We start from the raw sequence: 27793 nt of genomic DNA on the forward strand, positions 1-27793 counted from the left end.
CCAGCCTGGGCCACATGCTCAGAGAGCTCCTCTATGTCTCTTATTATGTAGTCCAGGGAGGTATGTCTCAGGTCATTCACACTGGCATGGACAATAACTGAGTCATATTTGTACTTGCCTTGGAGTGACCTGAGTGCTTGTGTTATGTGGCGGATTGTAGCACCCGACAGGCATCTCACCGTGACCTTCTCCTTGTTCAGCCTGGTGAGCAGGACATCAGTGTGCCTGACGATAGAGTCACCTATTACAAGTGTATCAAGTGTGTTGTTTAGCCTTAAGGGCTGTGACTGTTTGGCACACTGGCTTTGTGAGCTATATGTTGCACGTGTTCTGTTCTGGGGTAGCAGTTGCTTGGGTGTCTGCTTTGGAGGTTTCTGCTGCTTAGGCAGATTCTTATTTAGAGCCTCCGAGTATGTGTTTGTGTGTTTATGTGTTTGGTTTGCTGTCGTGGTAGGTCTATGTGAGACTGGAATTGTAGTGACTGTGGTTTCCTTCTCCTCCTGACAGGTTTCACCAGTACTGAGTTGAGAGAGCTTAGCCTCCAGTTTGGCTATATGGTTGCATCTCTCACATGTGTTGGAATTTGTTGGGGGGAGGAGTGGGTTGTCTGTGTACATGAGGCAGTTGTAACATTGCCTCAAGATTCCCAGATTCACCAGCTGGACTGGAGAGGAGATTGACAACTGACCTTTGGACTTGCTAGAATAGTATTGGGAATTCCTTTATAATTGACAACAAAAAGGGCCAATGGGGAACAAGGTACTCAAGGGGAGTTTGTGAGGGTGTAGTGCCTTTAATTTGTTAGTGCTGGCGTATATAATTGCTTTAGTGAGCAAGTGCCAGGTAACTTAAATGCAATGTGTTACAGGTAACTTAAATGCAGAAATGACAAACAGTAACTTTCTTTCAAGTGAAACAAGGAAATAAGTACAGTAAGCAATGCAGATGTCACTAGGGATCCACAGAAGTGCTGAAAAACCGCGTTTTAGGTGGAATTAGCATTTCAGGGAAATAACAAGCAGACAAGCATACAAACAAGGCTACATTCAGCAGGCCTGGATATATTCTATGCTACAGCAAACAAGGTGTACCAATTTCAGTAAGAAACAATGCAGGCACTATAAGCCTTTCACCAGAAATTCCCAGCTCAGACGGGCAGAGTCCAGCCTATCCTCCCACAAGAGTGCAGACCATGAACCTTCTTAATGTAAAATAACTGGCCTGAAGCCCAAGTGCTTAAACCAGAACTAATACACATTTAGAATAATAGACACTGAGCCCTCAATCAGAAGTTCCCAACTTAGAAGGATGTAAGCTACCTGTCCTGCCACCACAGTATCCTTGACATTTAATGAGACTCACCCTCCTGTCATAGTTAGTTCAATGTTTTGGGGCTGTCAAACATGGTATGAGGTGTAACCTGGTAGTGCTAAGGTGCTCTTGGGAGTCTTGAACCTGTTGCCTATTACTGCACAGATATCAACATTCTCCATGTAGAGTAGAGTTTGGACTGCATGCATCTTGCAGTTTACATGTCCGGCATTAAGTATCATTACTTCCATTTTCTTATAGCCTGTGCTACCTATGTAGGCGGCCTTCTGTTTTCAGCCTTACCACCAGAATGCAAAGATGTGCAGACATTAAACTATGGTAATTAATAGTGGTGTACAAAACAATACAATGACAATCATACTGTTAATGCATCAGGCATGCTGGGATATACCCACAATGATATCATTACACTTCTATGTAGTCACCCTGTGCATCAGCACCATGTTAACCTGTTCCTGCATCAATGTTACAGATTGCAGGAGGAGGCACAGTTTCATCATATGCACAGGGTGTGTACTTGGTATGCCTGAGTCTGCCACTGATACAACCAATCGACATGTATGTGTGCGTGTGTTAGTGAGGGACAACAGTACAAGATGGGGCAATGTTGATGCAGTGTGTGCATGTATGTGTTAGCCCTAGGTGTTAGCATTATGCATGTGTGTATGCATGCACACAGTTCCACCTCATGGCTGCCATATACGGGTGTTTGTGGACAGCACCAAACTGTACCTGCCAGGTCATACAGATCACTGTCTCTGGCCATGGACACGGTACCTGTGCCTGGCAGGGGTGCTACGGACAGTATCAGGTACTACGCCAGACTGGGAACTGTCATCAGAAGCAGTTGGTTGATGACTGGAGACATGTCCCTGCTGGGACTGTCCAGAGCCACGTGCACGTGGTCTCCTAGGGCGGTCTGATGACAGCACAGACCCAGCATTGCTGGGGCTGCTACTGGCACTATGGGAGCGGCTGCGGGTTTGTTGTCGTCCGCGATGACTGCCAGCTGCTGATGTTGCTGGCATACGTCCACGTCGACGCCTCAACTTTCCTGCATTGCCCTGGCTCATGGACATGTAGTTGTGGAACAGATCTAATGTGTCCCCCCAATGTCTGTCAATGACCTCGGTAAAATTATGGATGGCAGCCGCAACGTCACGCATAGTGTCATTCATAGCAATGCAATGTGCTCTCAGCTCCCTCAGACTCTGTCTGATGTACCGTTCCATACGTGTCTGTGTCTGCATTACAGCCTGGAATGTAGCTGAGGTTGAAAGACCTCTGTGGGCATGTCTGACAGGGGCAGTACGACTATGGATGCTCCCACGAGAACCCCTGGACATCTGCCTGTGTGGTACCATGTCAGGACTCTGGCCATGGCTGCTGTGAGGGGATGCATGTGCCACTGATGCCACATTACCCTGGTCAATGCCCACTGTATGCTGTCCATCACCTAAGGACATTGGTGAAAATGGATGTATTGGCAGGATGACTGTGCACATTGATGGGGTTGACTGCTATGTACTGTCGATTGGCTGACCAACAACAGACCCTGTCACACCTCCCTTTGCCATTACACATGTTTCATCATTATCACTATCCCCAGCAGTGGATTCAGGTTCCCTGCTGCACACCACCAGAGCAACACCAGAACCTGTGAGAGGAAGACAGGAAACACAGTTTATAATGTGTACACAATGTTACCACAGATGCACACGGGCACATGCACACATGCACACATGTGCACATGCACACATGGGCACATGGGCACATGCACACATGCACACATGGGTACATGCACATATGCACACATGCGCACATGCACACATGCGCACATATTTACATGCACACATGTGCACTTGGGCAGATGGGCACATGGGCACATGCACACATGGGCACATGCACACGTGCACACATGGGCACATGCACACATGCGCTTTATGGCCACATGCACACATGCACACATGCACACATGAACACATGAGCACATGGGCCCATGCACACATGGGCACATGCACACATGCACACATGCACACATGTACACATGCACACATGGGCACATGCACACATGCACATATGGGCACATGCACACTCCTCAGTACATGAGATACAAACACACAGACAAACACACCTGCAACCAAACACATAGCAATACTGTTTGAGGGCATTATTACTATTATTATCATTAGTATTAAAAGTATTGTTATTACACACTCACCAGCATGGATTGGCTGCCTTGCTGTTACACCAGAGGGACCTGCACAAATAAGACATTTATTGTCAGTGGGCACAACTGTGCCATTGATACTGTGAGTATGATACAGTTCAGTAGTACAACAGTTGGCTTTCACAGGTCTACTGCTGATATTGAGAATATCACTCTTGCACAATAATTTCCAGGATAACAGCTACAAACACAGTACACATCTCACACATGCATAAACTACCAGTGTAGAGAACAGTCAAGTATAGATATGGCATGTTACCTGCACGCTCCATGTCCACATGCTGGGTGGCTCGAGCCTCCATCATTACACATGTCTGCGGATATTGTTGTTGTTGGGCTGGAGCCACAACACTTAGGAGGAGCCCCTCCAGTCTGGTGAGGGGGGGGTGTATAGCTGCCCCACCACCTGTGCCAAGCTGTTGCCTGTGGATATCAGATGCACGCTGATGGGCATTTCTAATTAAATCACTGCAGTGATGGTGTACCTGCTCATATGTCCGGTTATGCATGCCTATGTCATTTACCCGACGGACAAGGTCTTGCCACAGTGCAGCCCTCTTCTGCTAGTTCTGGCTGGTGCGGGAAAAGAGTGTGCAAAATCCCACACCAGGCTCTGGTGTATCTCCTCTTCCTCTGCAGCAGAGTATGTGGGGTTGCGCTGGTGCACCATCGCCCTGGAAGGAAAAGAAAAATATGTGAGCAAGTGATATGGCACACATAATACTCTACTGTAGTGATATCACTGAACTGCCATATATAGCATCTGTCTGTCTATTGGAGGATACACATGTAAATGACCACATATCAGTGCTCAGCCAAAAACTGTGTGACAGTGCCTGGCACACTCCATACAACAAACTAGTATACACCAGCAGTTGGCACACTGTTTGAGGTCCAATGCACAACCTGACACTGGGGGTTTGTATCAAGGTAATGGATGAGGAACATTGTCAACCCATGCAATGCATGCAATGCACAGTAAAAATTGCAATGGTAATGCACCCTAGTCTTTGTGGCCATACCCCTACCTACACCGCAGTCACATACAGGGAAACACAGCACAACATATGGCAATGTAGTATGTCTGTATCCCAATACCTGACACATCTTTCTCTGGCCTCACACCAAGGACACACACTACCATGACAGACACAAAGTCATGCTGAGCAATCACACCATTACAGACCTTGCACACAGTCAGTGGCACACTCATTCCACCTCACATAGTTGGTATTGCAATGAGTACATGTGTGTGTGCATTTTGTCATAGGTAGGTAGTATGCTATTGGCCCTGGGCCTACAGCAGCATACTGTTATGCTACCCTGCCCCTTGGGACACATGTAATGTGATTGTACTTGCTCCTGTCATACAGTTACACAGGGTGACTCATATGGCATATTACCTATCTGCATAATATTCAACAGGGGTATGTCTGACATCTACTAATGAGGAGCCTTGCTTCTTAATGCTGGGTGGTTTACTCCAGGGTATGGCTTATTTGTGGGTAGGAACCTGTACCTCCACCATGTGCACTTTACTGCAGTGCCAAGGATGACAGACATAGGTCGTTTAGGCTGGGGATATTGTGAGGTGTTACCATGGTTGTTGGATAACTGTTATGGGTGTGACTTAACTATGCATATCCAGCAGTGGTAACCTCTGTGTAGGTAGTATGAAAGGCAGTCTATCTGTGGTTTTGTCAGTCACTCTGCATAGGTAATGTGTTTGACGGCATTATCACTGTTTGTTAGGTATGACTGTGTCCTTCTCCCTTTCTGTAGTTGTCATGGGAGGTACATACCGTGTAGGACATTGTGAGGTGTAGAGGGGTGCAGTGACCTACATTTCCCTAGCTGACACACCATTTGTGCTGACACGTACCATGTTCAGGAATTACAAGATTTGTGTGCCACTGTGAATATCAAAGGGGAGGCTATTGTACACTTGTTTCCCATGTTCCCTCCTGACACATCCAGTAGTAGGCAGGCAACCACCTATGTGGTGGTTAGTGGTGTAAGTGTTTTGGGGTTCATGGGGTATGGTACTCCAGTATCCACAATGGTGTTCAGTCCATGCCTTTGTCACCAGGCACCTGTTGCAATACATCTGCACACATGTGCCTCTCTCAGTATATATATATATATATATATATATATATATATATATATATATATATATATATATATATATATATATACATATGCATATATATATATATATATATATATATATATATATATATATATATATATATATATATATATATATATATATATACATATATATATATAGAGAGAGAGATTCATATACATACATATCTGTAGACATTCATATCTGTCTGTATATGTGTATGTATCTATATATATCTATATATGTATGTGTCTATTACATATATATGTATATACATATTCTATCTATCTATCTATATATGTCTATCTATTTATACATCCCTCTCTATCTATGTACACATATATGATATGATATATATATATATATATATATTTTTTTTTTTTTTATTTACACATACGAATACACACACTAACATACTGCTAAACATCCATTACTGTACAACATACATTGTACGTTGCACTGCAACCTACATTGATATGTGCACATAGCAACCTTCAAATGCATATGTATGTCCAGCCTTCCCTAACAGTTGCAGTATGCCCCCTGCCCTATGCACATCTTCATATATATTTAGATACAGACTGCTAACACATATGGAGGGTTCACAGTATGTAGATTATTAGATTATTAGTTTACATTACCTTTGTTTGTCACTGCTGTTTGTGATGGCTTGCTGCTTGGTGGCATGCTGCTGGTTAGCTTGATGGTTTTTATTTTTTATTTATTTATTTTTTGGTGCCTCTCTCTGTGTCTCTGTATCTCTGTTTCTCTGTGTGTGTGTCTCTCTCTCTCTCTTAATGTCTCTCCCTCCGGTTGTTGCAATGAAACTATTTCATGTGTGGACTGGGAGTACAGGCTGCTTTTGTAGGTATCTGCACATGTGCATGTGATGGCCTCTGCACCAATTGTTATCCAGCATTTACTAATTGCATGCAGCCTGCTGTGTGGTAATTGCAGTTCTCACTGTGATTTCAGGACAGTGCTATAAAATGTTAGGTTAGGTAGGCATAGCCCTTTCAGATTTTCCAGGTGGGGACCATGCTGGTATGCTGTGGACACTGTTCTGTGAGTGTAAACGTTGGTATGTCTCTCATATTTAAGGCTGTGTTGTAGGCACTGAAATGCATGTTGTACTGAAACCTGACTATTGCTTCCTCCAGTTCATTCTTCTCAGTGTGTATGTTAACTGACACCTAATCATACTAATACTGTTTAAATGGGAGTATGTGCTTTCCTGTGGGACTTGTGGATTAACTGGTATACAGCAGTGGCTCTTGCAATTTGTTGCTATGGCTTCACTATTTGGCCTTTACATTCACTCCTTGAAGGCCTGCTAGGTCTCTTTACTCGAATGTGTTGCTATGGCTTTCTTATTTTCCATTTACATTCACTGCTTGTAATGCTTGCTATATTTCTTTCAGCAGCAATTCCTCATATGTTTGGTGTGGTTTGGTGGTACTGCATGCAGTCTAGTCTGGCCAAGGTGTGGGGCTTGACACCTACAAGGGTATTTTATTTTGCTGCTGAGCAGTACTGGGGCCTTGTACTTTGTACTAACAGTTATGGATAGCAGGCACATGCAGCGCTTGTAAACTGCTATGCTGTCCTTATTTTATTAGTTGGCTACATCCTTTGATATGTCTGGGTTGTACTCCTACATGAGGGTGTGCTTGTGGAAGCTATTCTACAGCTATTCACAGAGTGTGTGACAGCAGACAGAATTATATGCCTGTGAGTTTGTGACACTTGCAGGCCTCAGATACTCTCAGGTTTATCTTTTATCAGCCTCAGGGAATGGTACATATCAGTGGGATACACCCGTGATGTATTTCAGATATTCTGCAGTTGTGACTGTGGGGTATTTTGAGCATATGTATTACTACACCATTTCTGACATACAAGTAGTGCATACTTTAAGTAATTGCCAGTTACCATTACGTGGGATTCCACACCTTTCTGCCTACTGTTAGTACACTTCACAGGGAGTCAGTGGGGCACAGTTAACATTTGTTTTCATATCAGGGACATCCCTGTAAATCAGTCACAGTTGCGAGGTCTGGCCTCTTACCTATTCAAATATGGCAGTGTTTATCCTGCTCTGATAGTGTGTGTGGTTTGCAAGGTGCTACTGTCACATTATTACCTACTAGCTACCTACTAGAATGGCTGTTTCTCTTCTCACACTAATGTTATACAAATCCACAAGAATTGCCAGTAAAGATACAAGAATAGCTTTGTGTAATAGCCTTCCTATATTCCCTTTACATTCAGTCCTACTATTTCATGATATATTGCTTTCAGCACAAAGTTCTTGTATATTAGTCATGGCTTAGTGATAAGTCATGCAGACTAGTGTTTCCAAGGTCCTGGATTCGAGACGGACAGAGGTATTTTATTTTGCTGCTGAGCAGACTACAGGCCTTGTCATTCAGAGTGACTAAGGCACTTTTAAGCAGTTGTAAGCGGGTTAGCACTGGTTTGCACGGTGCTCACGCATGATCAGTGCCACTTAGCTTCGCGCACACACACTTAGCTAAGTGCACAAAAGCGCACACCTGCTTACTACTGCTTAAAAGTGCTTGTTCTCGTGCACACCCGCGCTAATTTCTTTGAAAGAAAAGAAAATGGGGAGATAGGTAAGTGGTGAAAAAGGGGGCATAAAGAGGGTAGGACAGTAGAAAAACAAGCTCAGGATTTGCAGGAAGGATGTAGGAAAGGCCCATAGCTGCCCATTTTTTTATCAGCAACAGCTGTGCATATGTGTGTAATTTGATGTGAAATTTGAAACCTTCCACCCCTGAGAGAGGGGTGAGGACAACAAAATATGTTGTATAGCCAATTATAATTACCAGTTCACATGTCCAGCAGACATGTCTACAAAATGGGCAGCTATGTATGGGGTGTAATTTTTTTGCAGGAACAGAGTGCCCTTTTTTTTTCAGGTGAGAGTGAAATGTGAGGTACAGGAAGTAGGTATATTTGGGGAGGTAGGTAGGGGAGGTTAACAGACAAGACAAACAAGATGCATACAGGGGCGGAGTATGACACATGTGGGGGGGAAACAATTGACGGGGACGAATGTTTGGATATCGCGAGCCCATGAGCCCACAGATGGCAACAGTGGAACTGAGATCCCCACCCATGGGCAGTTGCCACTGCGCCTTCACTGCGCAGGACGGGGCTGTGCTGGGGGCTGTGTAGGATGGGCAGCAGGCACACCCATGAGTTGCACCACCCGTGCCTCAAGCTGGCATAGGAGTTCAAGCACAGAATGCCTGATCTTGCTACGCACCATAGACCGGACACGTTGGAGGGTGAGTGGACGGACTCCTTCGGCCACACTTGCAGAGGAGGGATGAGCCCCATCCCCTGCAGTGCTTCCATCCAAAGGTGGCACAGGGCCACCGGAGGAGGTTCCGGCCTGGGCACTAGTGCCAGGTGCACTCGCCAGCTGAGGTGGGAGAGGTGGGTCCACTGGAACCCGCCTTCCCTGTTGTCCTATGTTTAGCAATATTTTATGACATTTCTGGTTAGTAACAAACAATACCATTCAAAATTAGTTGTAACAGCATGCGTCAGTATTCCCATTAACCAAACACCTATGAATTCCAAACATTGAACAGCAAGCATAACACATGCATATTTTGAACAACAGTACACAATCCAACAGCATGCAGGGTTGATTGATGGCAACAGGCCATCAGGTTTGGATATGTGAACAGGGCACATGCATCAACGTACGTGCAAATATGTTTGAACCAACAGGACAAATGTCCATAGGAAGTAATTGTGAATACACATACCCAGTTTGTTGTGGAATGGCATGATTTGTGAATATAGGGTAGGGTGAAGAAATATTTCATTAACAACTTCAACTACCTACACATATGCTGTACATCTCTAGTAGCTGCAGATATATATACCCTACAGGTCTTAGTGCAGTTTCCTATATGTAACCTTGGGAATGTTGGTTCTGAGTTTTTTATTGTGTGTGTGACATGTATATCAAATTTCATGCTGTGATTTATGATAACTCCTAGTAGTTTGGTGTGTGAGACAGGTGTGATAAGGGTGTTGTTAGCTGAGTATATTATGATTGAAGGAATGGAGTCTATGGCTTTTGTAAGATGGAATACCATTAGTTTGTTTTTTGGGGGGGGGGTTAGGTATTACTTGAGAGTTGACTAACCAGGTTTCAGCAGTGGCAAAGGATTCTTGTGTCAATTTCTGGAGTTCAGGGAGTGATGGGCAGAACAGGTTAGGTTGTAGTCATCAGCGTACTGGACCAGGGTGGCATACAGGGTAGCATTGCAATGTTTATTGGTAAATATGGTAAAGAGGGCCAAAGATGGATCCTTGGGGGATGCCTAAGGTTACAAGTAGGAGGAGAGATAAGAAATTTTGTCATTTTACTCTCTGTTGATAGGTAGATATTCCTAAAACCAAGTAAGAGTGAAGTGGCTTAGAATAAGTTTGGAAAGTGCAGTAAGTGGTTTGGTATGGGAGACTGTATTGAAGGCCTTGGAGGGATCTAGGAAGACAGTGGTAGGGCAACGGTAGGGCATTTGTGATGAATCCATTAAAGATTTGATGTTGTGGCTTATTAAAAGTAAGAAATAATGAGAAGGAAATGTGAAATCTTGAGGATATGTTGCACAATTTGGATTCAAGATTAGTAGAAGTCAAAGACATTAAACTGGGCATGAAGAGGTACAACCACTAATGTTAAATTAAAAGAAAAAAAATATGAACAGAAAGGTGAGAAGATTGATCTGTGACAAGAAAAGTAGTAAACTGTGTGACTGGGCTAATGACTGAACATTCTTCTAAGTTCATATTGCTCACAGATGTGGTATTCTCTCAAAAAGTGTTTCATCAAAATTGCCAAATAGAGGATATTGATGAACTTTCCAACGATCAGTATTTACACCCATATAACACAGATTTTCAGTGTTCTCTGATCAAGAGATTTCACAACCGCAGAATGGGCCAGAAGTTTACAAACACAGGATGGTACAAAAATGTGTGTTTTGAAATGAGAAGAGGCCATATGTACATTTTCAGAAATGCTAATGGGCAATCTTAAGTAAATGCAGTTGGATTTGAAAAGGACAGTCAATGCCCAAGAATATTAGAGGTTTGTATTTTACCTGTTTTTTTCAGAGTGTCTGCTATGAAGTCCTTCAAAGAGACTACCCTTAATTATAGGGTAGAACAAATAGCTGATTTCTCTTAAGTATCTAATATGAAATGGTGTTTAGACTAAGAAATGGATTTTTTTCCCATCACAAAGACATGGATGATGCTGGTCAGAGAGTAGTTAGTGTTCTAAAACACCCAAATAAAGCTTTGTTTGTTTCTTCTGTTTATGAACATGGTCCATTTGTTACTGTAATTTTTCAAAATGGTTTGCACATGAGTACTTCAAAAGTGAAAACAAAAGGGGCATTCAATATAATTTAATTATAAATATGAAAATATGGTAAAAATGTCAAGTCATTAGATGCTGTGATAGGACTGATGCATTTCTTTAGGGTTTAGTTTAAGATGGGAACCTTAATTGCCCAAGGCTGCTCAGTATTTTGGAATCCCAAAAGTCAATAAGTGTCACAGGAACCCATTATTTTGACCTACAACTCAGTGGATGCTTATGTTCAACATTTCTTAAGATCTATTGTATACATGATTCACCATTAATAATTGAAAGATAAATTTGATCATGAAACTCAGAGCAAGGATCTTAAAAAATTACCACAGTTCTTGTTACTATGGACATTTATTATTCACTTCTATTTCACAAGAAGAAGGGACAGAGATAGTAAGGAGATTACTGCTGTTTTGACATTCCCCCGGATTCACGAATCCTCCATGTAAGACTAAATAAGTCTTACTCGGAGGCTGCAGTTGAACGGTATGATGTCAGCATGCAATGAATATTCATGAGGGCACACTGACTCAACCGCAAGTCTAACACGGACCGTGTAGGAAAGCAGGGGGTGTGTCCGACTGCCGAGCAGTCTAAATGTCCACGCCCCTGCAAGGGTTCAAAAAGAAAAATGTAAACACAGAAGAGCGAGTCTGCTCAAATGTCCATGCACCCAACACCACACTCCCTGACATTATAAACCCCCATCACAGTTATAAAAAGTAAAACATTAATTTTATTTTTTTTATATTCCCAAAATAGCTACCCGTATTTGTGAGTGTGTGCGCGGGTGTGCCCATTGCTTAGCTGCAGTTAGCAATCCCGACATGGAACAGCATAAGCAAGAATGTTTATACAAATCATACCAAACAGCAGTAGCGTAATGGTAGAGCGTTTGCACAAAGAAGAGGCATTCATGGTTTGAGTCCCACCACTCTCCTTCCTATTTATGTTTTAAATCAGTATATGAAATAATACCTGACATATATGATTAAAATATTACTAAAAAGCAGTGAAATGGCCTATGTATCAGTGAACAAAATATATATTTTTAAGGGATCCTGATATATAATTGCCCGCAGTTAAGCAGCGCTTTACTCAGCACAATATAGGTGCCTGTAGTTCGGCAGCGCTTTACCCAGCACAACAGAGTTGCCCATAGTTAGATAGCACTTTACCCAGCGCAATAGAGTTGCCCATAGTTAAATAGCGCTTTACCCAGCACAATCGGTTTGCGTGGACGTGTGCGCCGTGCTAACCAGTGCACCGTAGGGCAACGTGGGGCAACATAGAGCAAAGTTGCTTAAACACAGCCACACCTCCTAGCTTGTCTGGACAGTATTAAAATAAAATGAATGACAAGGTTCAAACCCAGGACTCTGTGCATCATAATCAATGTACTGAACCACTAAGCCATGACAGCTTTGGGGAAGCTGCCACTGTTAACATACATATACTTATAAATGGTAGATTAACCATTACTAAGCAGGTCTGCAGTCAGCCGAGAATTTTCAAAAATGGCCAGTCACAAAAAACTGTGGGAAATATGGCATATTTAAGCCCCATAGGCTGGAATACTCGCCATAACTGATTGTAGCTCGCATCTGCAGTTAGAATGGCTGGTGCTGGAGAGGGTACATGCTTCCAAACGCAATGTTGGGGCATCAAGGAGTCGAAATACATGGTTTGGCTCCTTGTCCACCGTCAGGAGTCAAGACTCCTGCAGGCCAAGTTCCAAGAGACGGAGTACAAGTCAGAGGCTTGGAACCGGTAAGCTCATGACCTCACCAGTGTCACAGGCATTCCTCGGACTGGTGAGCAGGTCCGTCACCACCATGCAGACCTGAAGAGACTGAAGCAGGACCTACTGAACCAATGGATACAGGAGGCCCGTGGGATGCAAGATGTCCCACAACTGAGTAGGTAGCCATGGAATGCAGTATGTAAGAATTGATAATTGATTCTGTATAATGGATAGGTATGTCTCAATATCCCTTCATTTACTTCACAGCTGCAGGTGACCATGCTGCAAATCAGCAAGCCTATACAGATAGGCTGCTAAGGCTGTGCCACCAGGCAGGTTAGTGATTATCCTGAATGTATTGTTATATAAAATAGGGGAGAGTGCATGAAAGAAAGGGTTGTAGTCCAATAATACAGCCATAAAATGCCCTGAATACGTCCTCTGCATGTACTGTCATATAAAAAAGTCAGAGAACCAGAAAATGAGTGTAGTAACCCATTAAGAAAGGTAAAATATGTCTTGTATAATATCTCTGCAGGTACTGTCATATAAAATAAGTGAGCGAGCCCGAAAAAAGTGTTCTAACCTATTAATAAAGGTATAATATGTTCTGAAAATGTCTTCCATATGCACTGTAATAGCAAATAAAGGAGAGAGCCTGTGGAAAAGTGTGTAATGTAATTAATAAAGGTATAAAACCTGGAGTGTGTTTGTGTCACTTACTTTGAAATGTTGTTGTACCCTTGCATTATACAAATAGTACTGTTTTAATAATTGCTGGTAACCCACAGTTGGGCAGTCCCATCTAAAGTGGGTGATGGAAGTGCTAGTATCTGTGAAGCATATATACAGTCCTCAACAGTCAGTGACTGGCTGGCATGCATAAGTAAATCTTGCATACGAGTAGCTTGTTAATTTGTTCCCCAGAAATGTGAGTGTGCTACAAGAAATGCAGGGTTCTGTACAAATTGAACTGAAAATGTCACGTGAACACATCCAGATATGTAGATAAAGAAATATAAATAAAAGCATGAAATATGTACCATTAACATCTGCATCTTGGACAGTTAGTATGTCAGATATAGGACAGGTATATAATGAACTATCCAAACCCATTACACAACCTAAAGCATGTTGGTAAGTGTAATAATACATGTAGGGGATATACACCTGCAGTCAATAGGAATGTAGTGTAGACTAAAACTACTTTCCACACCTCAATGGGTATGTGTAATCTCAAACATTTGTTGGGACATATGTCCTATTGTTCTATAAATATCTGCATTCACTTTGATGCATGTGCCCTGTTCAAAAAACACAATCATGGTGGCCTGTTGCTACCAATCATCCCTGCATGCTGTTGGAATGTCCACTGTCATTCAATATATGCATGTGTTATGCTTGCTGTTCAACTGTTGGAACCTTGGTGTGTTGGGTTAATGGGATTATTACTGCATGCTGTTACAACTAATCTTGAATGCTGTTGTTTATGTTGTAATTAAACACACCTAATCACAGAACGTATGGGAAGGCCGGTCCCAGTGGACCCACCTGTCCCTCCTCAGCTGGCGAGCGCACCTGGCACCAGCAGGTCTGGTGCCCAGCCCAGGCTCCCCTCCTCCATTGGTCCTGTGCCACCTTCGGGTGGAAGTGCTGTAGGGGATGGGGCTTGTCCCCGCCATGCAAGCGTGGGCGGAGAAGGGCCACCTGTCACCCTTTGAAGGGTCTGGGTTGTGGTGCATAGGGAGATCCAGCATTCAGTCGCTGAACCCCTATGCCAGCTCGAGGCGAGAGTGGTGCATCTCACGGGTGAGCCTGCCCTTCCTATGCAGCCCCCAGCACAGCCACCCTCAGGGCTGTAAAGGTGCAGTGGTGACTGCCCATGGGTGGGGATCTCAGTTCCACTGTTACCATCTGTGGGCTCATGGGCTTGCGATTTCCAAACATCCATCCCCATCAATTGTGTTCTCCCACCCCATGTGTCATACACCGCCCCTGTATGCGCCTTGTTTGTCTTGTCTGTTTACCTCCCCAACCTACATCCCCAAACATACCTACTTCCTCTACCACACTTTCCACTCTCACCTGAAAAAAAAATAAAAAAAAGGGCAATCTGTACACACAAAAAAATTACGCCCCATACATAGCTGCCCATTTCGCACACATGCCCGCTGGACATGTCAACTAATAATTATAATTGGCAGTACAACATACTTTGTTGTCCTCAACCCTCTCCCAGGGGTGGAAGGTTTCAAATTTCACTCCAAATTTATTGCATATGCACAGCTGTTGCTGGTAAAGAAATGGGCAGCTATGGACCTTCCCTACACCCGTCCTGCACATCCCGAGCTTGTTTAACTACTGTCTGTCTCTCTTTGTGCCTCCTTTTTCAGCACTTTCCTATCTCCCCATTTTCTTTTCTTTCAAAGAAATTAGCACAGGGGTTAGTGGGCGTAAGCACTTTTAAGCAGTAGTTAGCGGGTTTAAGCGAGTGAGCACATGTGTGCGCTTAGCTAAGCATCGCTAAGCATCGTGCAAACCCATGCAAATCCGCTTACAACTGCTTAAAAGTGCCTTAGTCACTCAATGTCAGGGCCCTCGTTCTGCTCAGCAGCAAAAGAAAAAAACTCTGCCAGTCTCCAACCCCAGACCATTGACACAATAGACTGCATGAATTACCACTAAGCCACAGCAGATATGCAAATAACTTGGTGCTGAAATAAATATATCATTCATTACAATGAGGGAATGTAAATGGAAATTAGGAATGGCATAACACAAATCCTGTTCTGTTGGCCTTTACCAGCAGTTGTTGTGGAATTGCATGACATAACTGTGAAAAGAGAACCAGCCATTCTAGCAGGGAATAATGTTACAGTAGCCTTTCATTCGACACTCATATTGCTAAAGTAGTTAGGAAGACCTTCTACATTGCCCACCTTATCATGAAGGGATTCACATCTAGATCAAGGGAAGTCATAGTCTCCCTATACTCATCACTCATCAGACCAATGATTGAGTGCAATGCCCCATTCGGAATGTATCTGACCCGACACTTGCAGCAGCTGGAGAGGCCATAAAAGTTCCTCACCAAAAGGATAAAGGGTCTCAAAAATCTGTCTTATGCTGCCCGACTGAAAGAACTCCAGTTATATTCAGTTGCCTACCGCTTGCTCAGAGGTGACCTATGCCTGACATACAAGGCCATGTCAAACCCAGATTTGATGAACATGCTTCATCTCAAAAAATCTAGATCCCTCAGAGCCACAAGGGCGGGAGACTCAAACCTCGACACGGTTATTAATAGGACGTGCTAGAGGGATAGATTCATCACCCAAAGACTCCCTATGCTGTGGAACAAAATCCCGGTTTATGTGAGGCAGAGCACCTCGCTGGCCTTGTTCAAGAGGAATCTTGACCAATGGATGGGAGATCGCAGATACACCCCAGGGGTTACCTCAGTGTCACTGCTCGACAGAGGCACAGCAAAATAATGGGCATAGTTTCTCCAAACTAAAGGGGTGGCGTAAGCCACAAAACTATGGGCTAGGCTTATAAATGCCCTTGGGCAGATAGCCTAGTATGAACCTATGAACCTATGAACCTATGAAGTAGCACCATACAAACACCACACAGTATCAGACCAGGGTAAACACTGGCGAAGTTGAATAGGGCAGAGGCCAGACTCCCCAACTATGACTGCTTTACAGGGATGTCCCTGATTCGTAAACAAATGTTAGCTGTGCCCCTCTGAATCACTCTGAAAAGTACTAACATTAGGCAGAAAAGTGGGGAATCACACTTAATGAATAATGTCAATAGGTGAGAGTAGACACTGCTTGCACGTCAGAAAAGGTGTAGTAATACATATGCTCTAATTCCCAAGAAAGTCTCAACTGAACTATGTCTGTAATATATTACAGGTGTATCTCATTTATATGTACCTTTCACTGAGGCTGTTCAAATATATACCTGAGAGTATCTGAGACCTGGCAGAGGCAGAAACACACAGGAATATCAGCATTCCTGCTGTTACAGACTGTGCAAATAGCTTTGGAAGGAGTTCCACAAGCATGCCCTTATGTAGGAGTACAACAGAAATATCACAGGATGTAGCCATGTACTGCTAGCAACCAACTGTGACAATGCCATTGTGCCAGTGCTGAAAAGACTGGTGTGGTGCACAGACAAAGAATAATAGGCTAACCTTTAGCTACCATCTGGATATGTCCACAGGTGGGAGCTATGCAGACAGACTACTTGCCTTGATATACTAACAGGTACACAGCAACCCTATATATTCAGCAAGATAAACCTCACACGATAATAAAAAATGCTCTTTGCAGTTCTGCACCCCTACCCAAAGTACGACATACCTGTATATTCAGGCAAAACCATGGGTGTAGGTAGGCATACTCAGTACTGAAATATGTCCAGTTGTCTTGACCAGCCTGTGCTAATGTCAACACAAACAAACCACAAACTGTTCAGAAGTGAGTAACTTAATAATTACAGTATAGCAGTTCACAAACAGTGCATGTGCCACAGGAATACATTGCAATAACTACATTAGTATGGCAGTTAATTGTCGAATTCAGAAAGAAAGTACATACTCCCATGTATCCTGTGTTAGCATTTGGAGGGGTGAGTAAATGTCTACACTGAGAAGTGTGTACTGGAAGCAGCAACATTCAGGTTTGAGTACAACATGCATATCACTGGCTACAACCCTAGCTTCAGATAAGAGACATATACCAACCTTCTGACTGACACAACGGTGTCCAGAGCAAACAAGCATGGGCCCCACATTGGAAAGCTGAAAGGGCTACTCCTACCTAACCTAGCATTTTATAGCAGTGGGCTGCAATCACAGTGAGTACTGCAATTACCACACAGCAGGCTGCATGCAATTACTTAATGGTGGGCACCAATTGGTGCAGATGCTGTCACATGCACATGTTCAGATACCTAGAAAAGCAGGCTGTACCTGCTGTCCACACATGCAATAATATCATTGTAGGAAAAGAGAGATAGAGAGCGAGAGAGAGAGAGAGAGAGAGAGAGACAGAGACACAGACAGTGCCAGAGACAAAAGAGACAGAAACAGCAACAGACAAAGAAAATCCCCCCAAAAAAACAACCAAAAAAAATAAATAATAAACAACAAAACAGTCAAAACAGACAGAGCAGAGAAATACAATGGTAAGGTATGTAACTCATATGTATGTGCCAGCATGTAGTTATGTTCCTGAAGAGTACTCTACACACTGTAAATCATCCATAAGTGGCAGCAGTATATATCTATCTGTATCTGCACATGTGCATAGGGCAAGGGACAAGACAGTGCCACACTAGACTTGTAATCTGTCTATGTGGTACATGTCATCACAACAGGTGTGTCATCTAGGGAAATATAGGTCAGTGTTCCCCTCTACTCATCACAATGCCCCATGTGGTATGTACCTCACATGACTACTACAGCAAGTGGAAAGGCCACAGACATACCTCACAAAGGGTAATACTGGCCTCAAACAGATGCCCTATGCGACTGACTCACAAAACCACAGCTATACTATATTGCATACCACCCACACAGAGGTGACTTCTGCCAGACATACAGCGGTATGTCACACCCATAGCTGTGTGACAACCACCATGGTAACATATCGCAATCCCTCCAGGCTACACGCTCAGGGGTCCTAAACCTCATCAGCTCACTAAACAGCACATGCTGGAGGGATAGGTTCCTATCTCAGAGATATGCCATACTCTGGAATAAACCACCTAGCAATAGCAAACAAGGCTCCTCATTAGCAGTTGTCATAAATACCCCTGATGATTGTTTGGGAGATAGGTAATACACCCCGGGAATCATCTCTGTGGTTCTGGTTGACAGGGGCAAGTGAAATCAAAGTACATGTGTGGCAAAGGCCAGGGTAGCATATGGCTAGGCTGCTGTAGGCCCTAGGGCCAATATCATATTACCTACCTATGACACTATGCACTCACACATGTACTCAATGCAATACCTGCTATGTGAGGTTGGATGAGTGTAACGCTGAATGTGTGCAAGGTCTGTAAAGGTGTGATAGCTTAGTGTGAAGTTGTATCTGACATGGTAGTGTCTGTCCTAGCTGTGAGGCCAGCAAAAGATGCGTATGTTATTGCTAGATAGACATAGTAGTATCCAAAAACCAGACATAGTAGTATGGCATACTTTGTGACGCAGTTCCTTGTTGACGACTGCGGTGTGCTATTGTAAGCTAAAGCAATACATGTATGCTTAGTGAGTGGTACTGTAGGTGAATCCAACTCCCATATGAACTGTAGTACTACCTGAAGCTGTAGGCCTAAACAGCACAGTATGGTGTATGTTCACATTGCTTGGAAACACTGTCTTGTTTGTTTCCTGTAGACTGCACAGAGTGCATACCTCAGGCATAAGGGTTTGTAAGTAGTGGCACACAGTACTGTATGGTACACACGTAAACCTCATCTGTGTTGGCATACAGTGGTGTGTTGTATGTTTGTCTGATGTATGTGTAATTATGCCTGTACCATGCCCGCAATCATACACTACACTCATTTGGTCTGGATACCACTTCTATTCAATGGTTTAGTTCCTATCTAAATGGTAGAAAACAAGCAGTAAAATGGCAGACTAAACTATCTAACTTACTTCCCAATACTCTGGGAGTCCCTCAAGGCTCCATTTTAGGACCACTACTATTCTCAATTTTCATTAATGACTTGCATACAGTTGTATCAAATGCTAGTTGTATTCAATATGCAGATGATTCAACGCTGATTTGCTCCGGTACAACCCCTACAGAGTTACAAAATATGACCCAATCCACTTTCAGTAAAATAGAAAACTGGCTCTCTAGTGGCCGCTTGATACTTAATCCAAAAAACAAAAATGTTGCTGTTTTCACCGACACAAAGGTCCAGCCCTTTAAATTTCTGATCCAAGCAAAGGGCGGGACAATTATCTCTCCGGATCCTCGACAAAATTATTAGGGGTAACTATAGACAATAACCTAAAATTAGACACTCATATAAACTTAATGATTAAATCCATCAATAAGAAAATAGGCTCGCTATATAGAATAAAGAGATTCTTGACCCCCCAAGCTAAATCCGCCATAGCCCAAACCCATCTTCTCTCCACACTCCTGTACTCATCCCCCTTATTTCAGAATATTAATAAAACACTCATGAACAAACTCACTATCTGCTATAATCATATCGCTAGGTTTGTTACTGGATTACCATATAGAACCCATCACTGCACCAATTTAAAACAGCCCCCCAAAAGGCCCCCCCCGCCCCCCCCAAAAAATTTTTTCCATTAACCCCTTTAAAGTCCTCGGGCCCCCCAAAAAAAAAATTTTTAAATTTCAACTGTCCTTTCATTTAAAAAATTAAATCTCTTGCAACAACCATGGAATGCAGTAAATGTAAGAAATTGATGCAATTGATTCTGTATAATGGATAGGTATGTCTCAATATCCCTTCATTTATTTCACACAGCTGCAGGTGACCATGCTGTAAATCAGCAAGCCTATACAGATAGGTTGCCAAGGCTGTGCCACCAGCAATTGCGTTAGTGGATTATCCTGAATGTATTGTTAAGTATGTAAATAGGGAGAGTGTACATGTTAAGAAAGGGTTGTATAGTCCATTGGTTACAAAGCCATAAATGCCCTGAATACGTCCTCTGCATGTACTGTCATATAAAAAAGTCAGGAGAACCAGAAAATGAGTGTAGTAACCTATTAAGAAAGGTAAAATATGTCTCTGTATATCTCTGCAGGTACTGCTTCATATAAAAATAAGTGAGCGAAAGTCTGGAAAAGTGTTCTAAACCTATTAATAAAGGTATAATATGTTCTGGAAAATGTCTTCCATATATGCACTGTAATAGCAAACAAAGGAGAGAGCCTGTGGAAAAGTGTGTAATGTAATTAATAAAGGTATAAAACCTGGAGTGTGTTTGTAAGTCACTTACTTTGAAATGTTGTTGTACCCCTTGCATTATACAAATAGTACTGTTTTAATAATTGCTGGTAACTCCATTAGAAGTTGGGCAGTCCCATCTAAAGTGGGTGATGAAGTGCTAGTATCTGTGAAGCATATATACAGTCCTCAATAGCTCAGTGACTGGCTGGTATGCATAAGTAAATCTTGCATGTACGAAAGTAGCTTGTTAATTTGTTCCTGCTAGAAATGTGAGTGTGCTACAAGAAATGCAGGGTTCTGCAGCTACAAATTGAACTGAAAATGTCACGTGAACACATCCGGAGATACGTAGATAAAGAAATATAAATAAAAGTATGAAATATGTACCATTAACATCTGCATCTTGGACAGTTAGTATGTCAGATATATAGGACAGGTATATAATGAACTATCCAAACCCATTACACAACCTAAAAGTATGTTGGTAAGTGTATTAATACATGTAGGGGATATACACTGGCAGTCAATAGGAATGTAGTGTAGACTAAAACTACTTTCCACACCTCAATGGGTATGTGTAATCTCAAATGATTTGTTGGGACATATGTCCTATTGTTCTATAAATATCTGCATTCACTTTGATGCATGTGCCCTGTTCAAAAAACACAATCATGGTGGTTTGTTGCTACCAATCATCCTTGCATGCTGTTGGGAATGTCCACTCCAGCTTCGTCATTCAACGCCCAATATGCATGTGTTATGCTTGCTGTTCAACTGTTGAACCTTGGTGTGTTGGGTTAATGGGATTATTACTGCATGCTGTTACAACTAATCTTGAATGCTGTTGTTTATGTTGTAATTAAACACACCCTAATCACAGAACGTGATAATGCCGTCGTCCCAGTGGACCCACCTGGTCCTCCCTTCTAGCTTATGCGAGACCTGGCAATCTGGCACTGGCAGGTCTGGGTGCCCAGCCCAGGCTCCCTCCTCCATTGGTCCTGTGCCACCTCGGGGTGGAAGTGCTGTAGGGATGGGGCTTGTCCCCTCGGCCATGCAAGCGCTGCGCATGAGAAGGGCCACCTGTCACCCTTTTGAAGGGTCTGCCAGGTTGTGCATAGGAGACATCCAGCATTCAGTCGCTGAACCCCTATGCCAGCTCGAGGCGCAGAGTGGTGCATCCTCAGCCTGGCAGAGCTCGCCTGCCTTCCTATGCAGCCCCCAGCACAGCCACAAGCACCTCAGGGCTGTAAAGGTGCAGTGGTGACTGCCCATGGGTGGGGATTCCTAGTTCCACTGTTACCATCTGTGGGCTCCATGGGCTTCATGTATTTCCAAACATCCATCCCCATCAATCATCTGTGTAAGCCTCCACCCCATGTGTGTCATACAATCAGCCCCTGTATGCTCTTTGTTTGTCTTGTCTGTTCATCTCCCCAACCTACATCCCCAAACATACCTACTTCCTCTACCACACTTTTAATTCTCACCTGAAAAAATAAAAAAGGGCAATCTGGTACACACAAAAAAAATTACTACCCTATACATAGCCGCCCATATTCCGCATTACACATGCCCGCTGACATGTCAACTAATGATTATTATAATTGGTAGTACAAATATACTTTGTTGTCCTCTCAACCCTCCCAGGGGTGGAAGGTTTCAAATTTCACCTAAAATTTATTGCATATGTATACAGCTGTTGCTGGTGGTAAAGAAATGGGCAGCTATGGACCTTCCTTTACACCCGCCCCTGCACATCCCGAGCTTGTTTAACTGATTGTCATTCTCTCTTTAGGCCTCCTTTTTCTGTGCAACTTTCCTATCTCCCCATTTCTTCTTCTTTTCAGCTATTAGCAATAGGTTATAGTTGTATGCAAGCACTTTTAAGCAGTAGTTAGCGATGGTTTAAGCTTAGTGAGTACATGTGTGCGCTTTTAGCTAAGCATCTGTTAAGCATCGCGGCAAACCCATGTGCAAATCCGCTTACAACTGCTTGTAAAAGCGCCTTTAGTCACTCAAACAATGTCAGGGCCTGCTCTGCTCAGCAGCAAAAAAGAAAAACTCTGCTTGCCGTCTCCAACCCCAGGACCATTGGACACAATAATAGACTGCATGAAATGCCACTACAAGCCACAGCAGATATGCAAAAATAACTTGGTGAAAGAAAAGTAAATAGGTCATTCATTACATAAATGAGGGAATGTAAATGGAAAATTAGGGAATGGCATAACACACAAATCCTGTTCTGTTGGCCTTTACCAGCAGTTGCTGTGGAATTGCATGACATAACTGTGAAAAGAGAACCAGCCATTCTAGCAGGAATAATGTTACAGTAGCCTTCAATCTCGACACTCATATTGCTAAAGTAGTTAGGGAAGACCTTCTACATTGCCCACCTTATCATAGAAGCGGATTCACATCTTAGATCAAGGGAAGTCATAGTCTCTTTATACTCATCACTCATCAGACTCAATGATTGAGCGTAATGCCCCATTCGGAATGTGGTATCTGGATCATGTATTAGACTTGCAGTGTGAAGCTGGAGAGAGGCTATGGCAAAGTTCCTCACCAAAAAGGATACAAGGGTCTTTAAAATCTGTCTTATGCTGTGTCTGACCTGAAAGAATCCCCAGCTATCAGCCGCCTGGCACGGCTTTGCTCCAGGGAGGTGTGACCCTATGCCCGGACATACAACGCCATGTCAAACCCAGATTTATGAACATGCTTCATCCTGGCAAAAAACCCAGATCCCCAGAGCCACAAGGGCGGGAGACTCAAACAAAGCATTACCTGCCATGACACAGGACGCAGCTAGAGGGATAGATTCATCACCCAAAGACTCCCTATGCTGTGGAACAAAATCCCGGGCCTATGTGAGGCAGAGCACTGCTGGTCTTGTTCAAGAGGAATCTTGACCAATGGATGGGAGATCGCAGATTGACACCCCAGGGTTACTCCCAGTGTCACTGACTCTAATAGAGGCATTGTACAGCAAAATAATGGGTATAGTTTCTCCAACTAAAGGTGCGTAGTATTCACAAAACCATGGGGCTAGGCTTATAAATGCCCTCAAGCAGATAGCCTAGTATGAACCTATGAACCTATGAACTGCGTAAGTAGCACCATACACAAACACCACACAGTATCAGACCAGGGCAAACACTGGCTTAAGGTGCAATAGGGGTGCAATGCCAGACTGCCAACTATGACTGCTTTACAGGGATGTCTCCTGATTCTTAAAACAACAAATGTTAGCTGTGCTCTCTGAATCACTCTGGAAAAGTAATTAACATTAGGCAGAAAAGCGGGGAATCACACTTAATTTTAGAATAATGTCAATAGGTGAGAGTAGACACTGCTTGCTAAACCCTTTCAGAAAAGGTGCTGCCCAGTAAATACATATGCTCTAATTCCCAAGAAAGTCTCTTAACTGAACTATATGTCTGTAATATATTACAGGTGTGCAGTATCTCATTTATATGTACCTTCACTGAGGCTGTTCAAATATATACCTGAGAGTATCTGAGACCTGGTGCAGAGGCAGAAACACACAGGAATATCAGCATTCCTGCTGTTACAGACTGTGCAAATAGCTTCGGGAAGGAGTTCCACAAGCATGCCCTTTATATGTAGGAGTACAACAGAAATATCATATCACAGGATGTAGCCATGTACTGCTAGCAACCAACTGTGACAATGCCATTGTGCCAGTGCTGAAAAGACTGTGTGGTGCACAGACAAAGAATAATAGGCTAACCTTTAGCTACCATCTGATATGTCCACAGGTGGGAGCTATGCAGACAGACTACTTGCCTTGATATACTAACAGGTACGCCACAGCAACCCTATATTCCAGCAAGATAAACCTCATACCTATAATAAAAATGCTCTTTTAGAAGTTCTGCACCCCTACCCAAAGTTACGACATACCTGTATATTCAGGGCAAAACCATGGGTGTAGGTAGGCATACCCAGTACTGAAATATGTCCAGTTGTCTTGACCAGCCTGTGCTAATGTCAAACACAAAACAAACCACAAACTGTTCAGAAGTGAGTAACTTAATAATTACAGTATAGCAGTTCACAAACAGTGCATGTGCCACAGGAATACATTGCAATAACTACATTAGTATTGGCAAGCAGTTACTTCGTCGAATTCAGAAAGAAAGTACATACCCCATGTATCCTGTGTTAGTATTTGGGAGGGGTGAGTAAAATGTCTTACACTGAGAAGTGTGTACTGAAGCAGCAAATATTCAGGCTCTGAGTACAACATGCATATCAACTGGCTACAACCCTAGTTTCCAGATAAGAGACATATACCAACTTCCTGACTGACACAACGGTGTCCAGAGCAAAACAAGCATGGGCCCCACATTGAAAAGCTGAAAGGGCTACTCCTACCTAACCTAGTATCTTTATAGCAGTGGGCTGCAATCACAGTGAGTACTGTAATTACCACACAGCAGGCTGCATGCAATTACTTAATGGTGGGCACCCAATTGGTGCAGATGCTGTCACATGCACATGTTCAGATATTTAGAAAAGCTAGGCTGTACCTGCTGTCCACACATGCACAATATCATTGTAGGAAAAGAGAGATAGAGAGCCAGAGAGAGATATATAGAGAGAGAGACAGAGATACACAGACAGTGCCAGAGACAAAAAAGAGACAGAAACAGCAACAGACAAAGAAACTTCAAAAAAAAAACAACCACAAAAAAAATAAATAATAAACAACAAAACAGTCAAAAACAGACAGAGCAGAGAAATACAATGGTAAGGTATAACTCATATATGTATGTGCCAGCATGTAGTTATGTTCCTGAAGAGTACTCTCACACACTGTAAATCATCCATAAGTGGCAGCAGTATATATCTATCTGTATCTGCACATGTGCATAGGGTAAGGGACATGATTGAGGCTGGCACTAGGACTTGTAATCTGTCTATGTGGTACATGTCATCACAACAGGTGTGTCATCTAGGGAAATATAGGTCAGTGTTCCCCTACTCTTCACTATCACAATGCCCTATGTGGTATGTAAACCTCACATGACTACTACAGCAAGTGGAAAGGCTACAGACATACAATACCTCACAAAGGGTAATACTCTGGCCTCAAAACAGATGCCCTATGCGCATTGACTGACCTCTACAAAACCACAGCTACATGATTATATTGCATACCACCCACACACACAGAGGTGACTTCTGCCAGACATGAAATGGCATGTCATACCCATAGCTGTGTAATAAACCACCATGGTAACATATATCAGCAATCCCTCCAGGCTACACGCCTCAGGGGTCCTAAAACTCATCAGCTCAGCCAAACAGCACATGCTGAGGGATAGTGTTCCGTATCTCAGAGATATGCCATACTCTGGAATAAACCACCTAGCAATAGCAAAACAAGGCGTCTCATTAGCAGTTGTCATAAATACCTTTGATGATTGTTTGGGAGATAGGTAATACAAATTTAAATCATCTCTCGTGGTCCGGGCTGGACAGGGGCAAGTGGAAATCAAAGTACATGTGTGTAAAAGGCCAGGGTAGCATATGGCTAGGTTGAAGTGCTGTAGGCCCTAGGGGCCAATATCATATTATTACCTACAGGACACTATGCACTCACATTAGATGTACCAATGCAATACCCATGTGAGGCTTGATGAGTGTAACGCTTGAATGTGTAAGGTCTGTAAAGGTGTGATAGCTTAGTGAAGTGGGATCTGACATATGGTAGTGTCTGTCCTAGCTGTGAGGCCATAGCAAAAGATGCGTATGTTATAAGTATGTGAGGATAGTATTACAGTGGTATCCAAAACCAGACATATATAGTATGGCATACTTTGTGACGCAGTTCCTTGTTGACATCATGCGTGTGTGCTATTGTGGGGCAGCAAGTCATACATGTATGCTTTAGTGAGTGGTACTGTAGGTGAATCCAACTCCCATATGAACTGTAGTATCACCTGAAGCTGTAGGCCTAAACAGCACAGTATGGTGTATGTTCACATTGGTTGGAAACACTGTCTTGTTTGAAGAGCTGTAGACTGCACAGAGTGCATACCCTCAGGCATAAGGCATATTTTGTAAGTAGTGGCATGCACAGTACCGTGGCTATGCGGTACAATAACGTGAAACCTCATCTGTGTTGGTATACAGTGGTAAAAGTTGTATGTTTGTCTGATGTATGTGTAATTATGCCTGTTACTATGCGCCCGCAATTCCGGCATACACTACACCTATTTGGTCTTGGATACCACTTCTATTCAATGGTATTTAGTTCCTATCTAAATGGTAGGAAAACAAGCAGTAAAATGGCAGACTTAAACGAATCTCCAACATTACTTCCCAATACTGCCTGGGAGTCCTCAAGGCTCCATTTTAGGACCACTACTATTCTCAATTTTCATTAATGACTTGCATACAGTTGTATCAAATGCTAGTTGTCTTCAATATGCAGATGATTCAATGCTGATTTGCCTCGTATGCAACCCCTGCAGAGTTACAAAATATGACCCAATCCACTTTCAGCAAATAGAAAACTGGCTCTCTAGTCGCCGCCATTGATAATTTCTAATCCAAAAAAAAAACAAAAAAATGTTGTTGTTTTCACTTTACACACAAAGGTCCAGCCCCCTTTAAATTCACATTTCATCCAAGCAAAGGATCGGACAATTATTCTCCTCGGATCCCCACAAAATTATTAGTGGTAACTACAGACAATAACCTCAAAATTGACACTTATATAAACTTAATGATTAAAATCCATCATAAGAAAATAGGCTCTGCTTATATAGAACAAAGAGATTCTTGACCCCAAGCTAAACTGGGCCATAGCCCAAACCCCATCTTCTCTCACTGTACTCATCCCCTCTTATTTCCCAGAAATACATTAATAAAAAACACTCATGAACAAACTCACCATCTGCTATATAATCATATCATGGGGTTTGTTAC

The sequence above is a fragment of the Protopterus annectens genome, chromosome 5.part0 (assembly GCF_019279795.1).
Source record: "Protopterus annectens isolate FY-2018-M chromosome 5.part0, PAN1.0, whole genome shotgun sequence".
Classification (NCBI taxonomy): Eukaryota; Metazoa; Chordata; order Ceratodontiformes; family Protopteridae; genus Protopterus; species Protopterus annectens.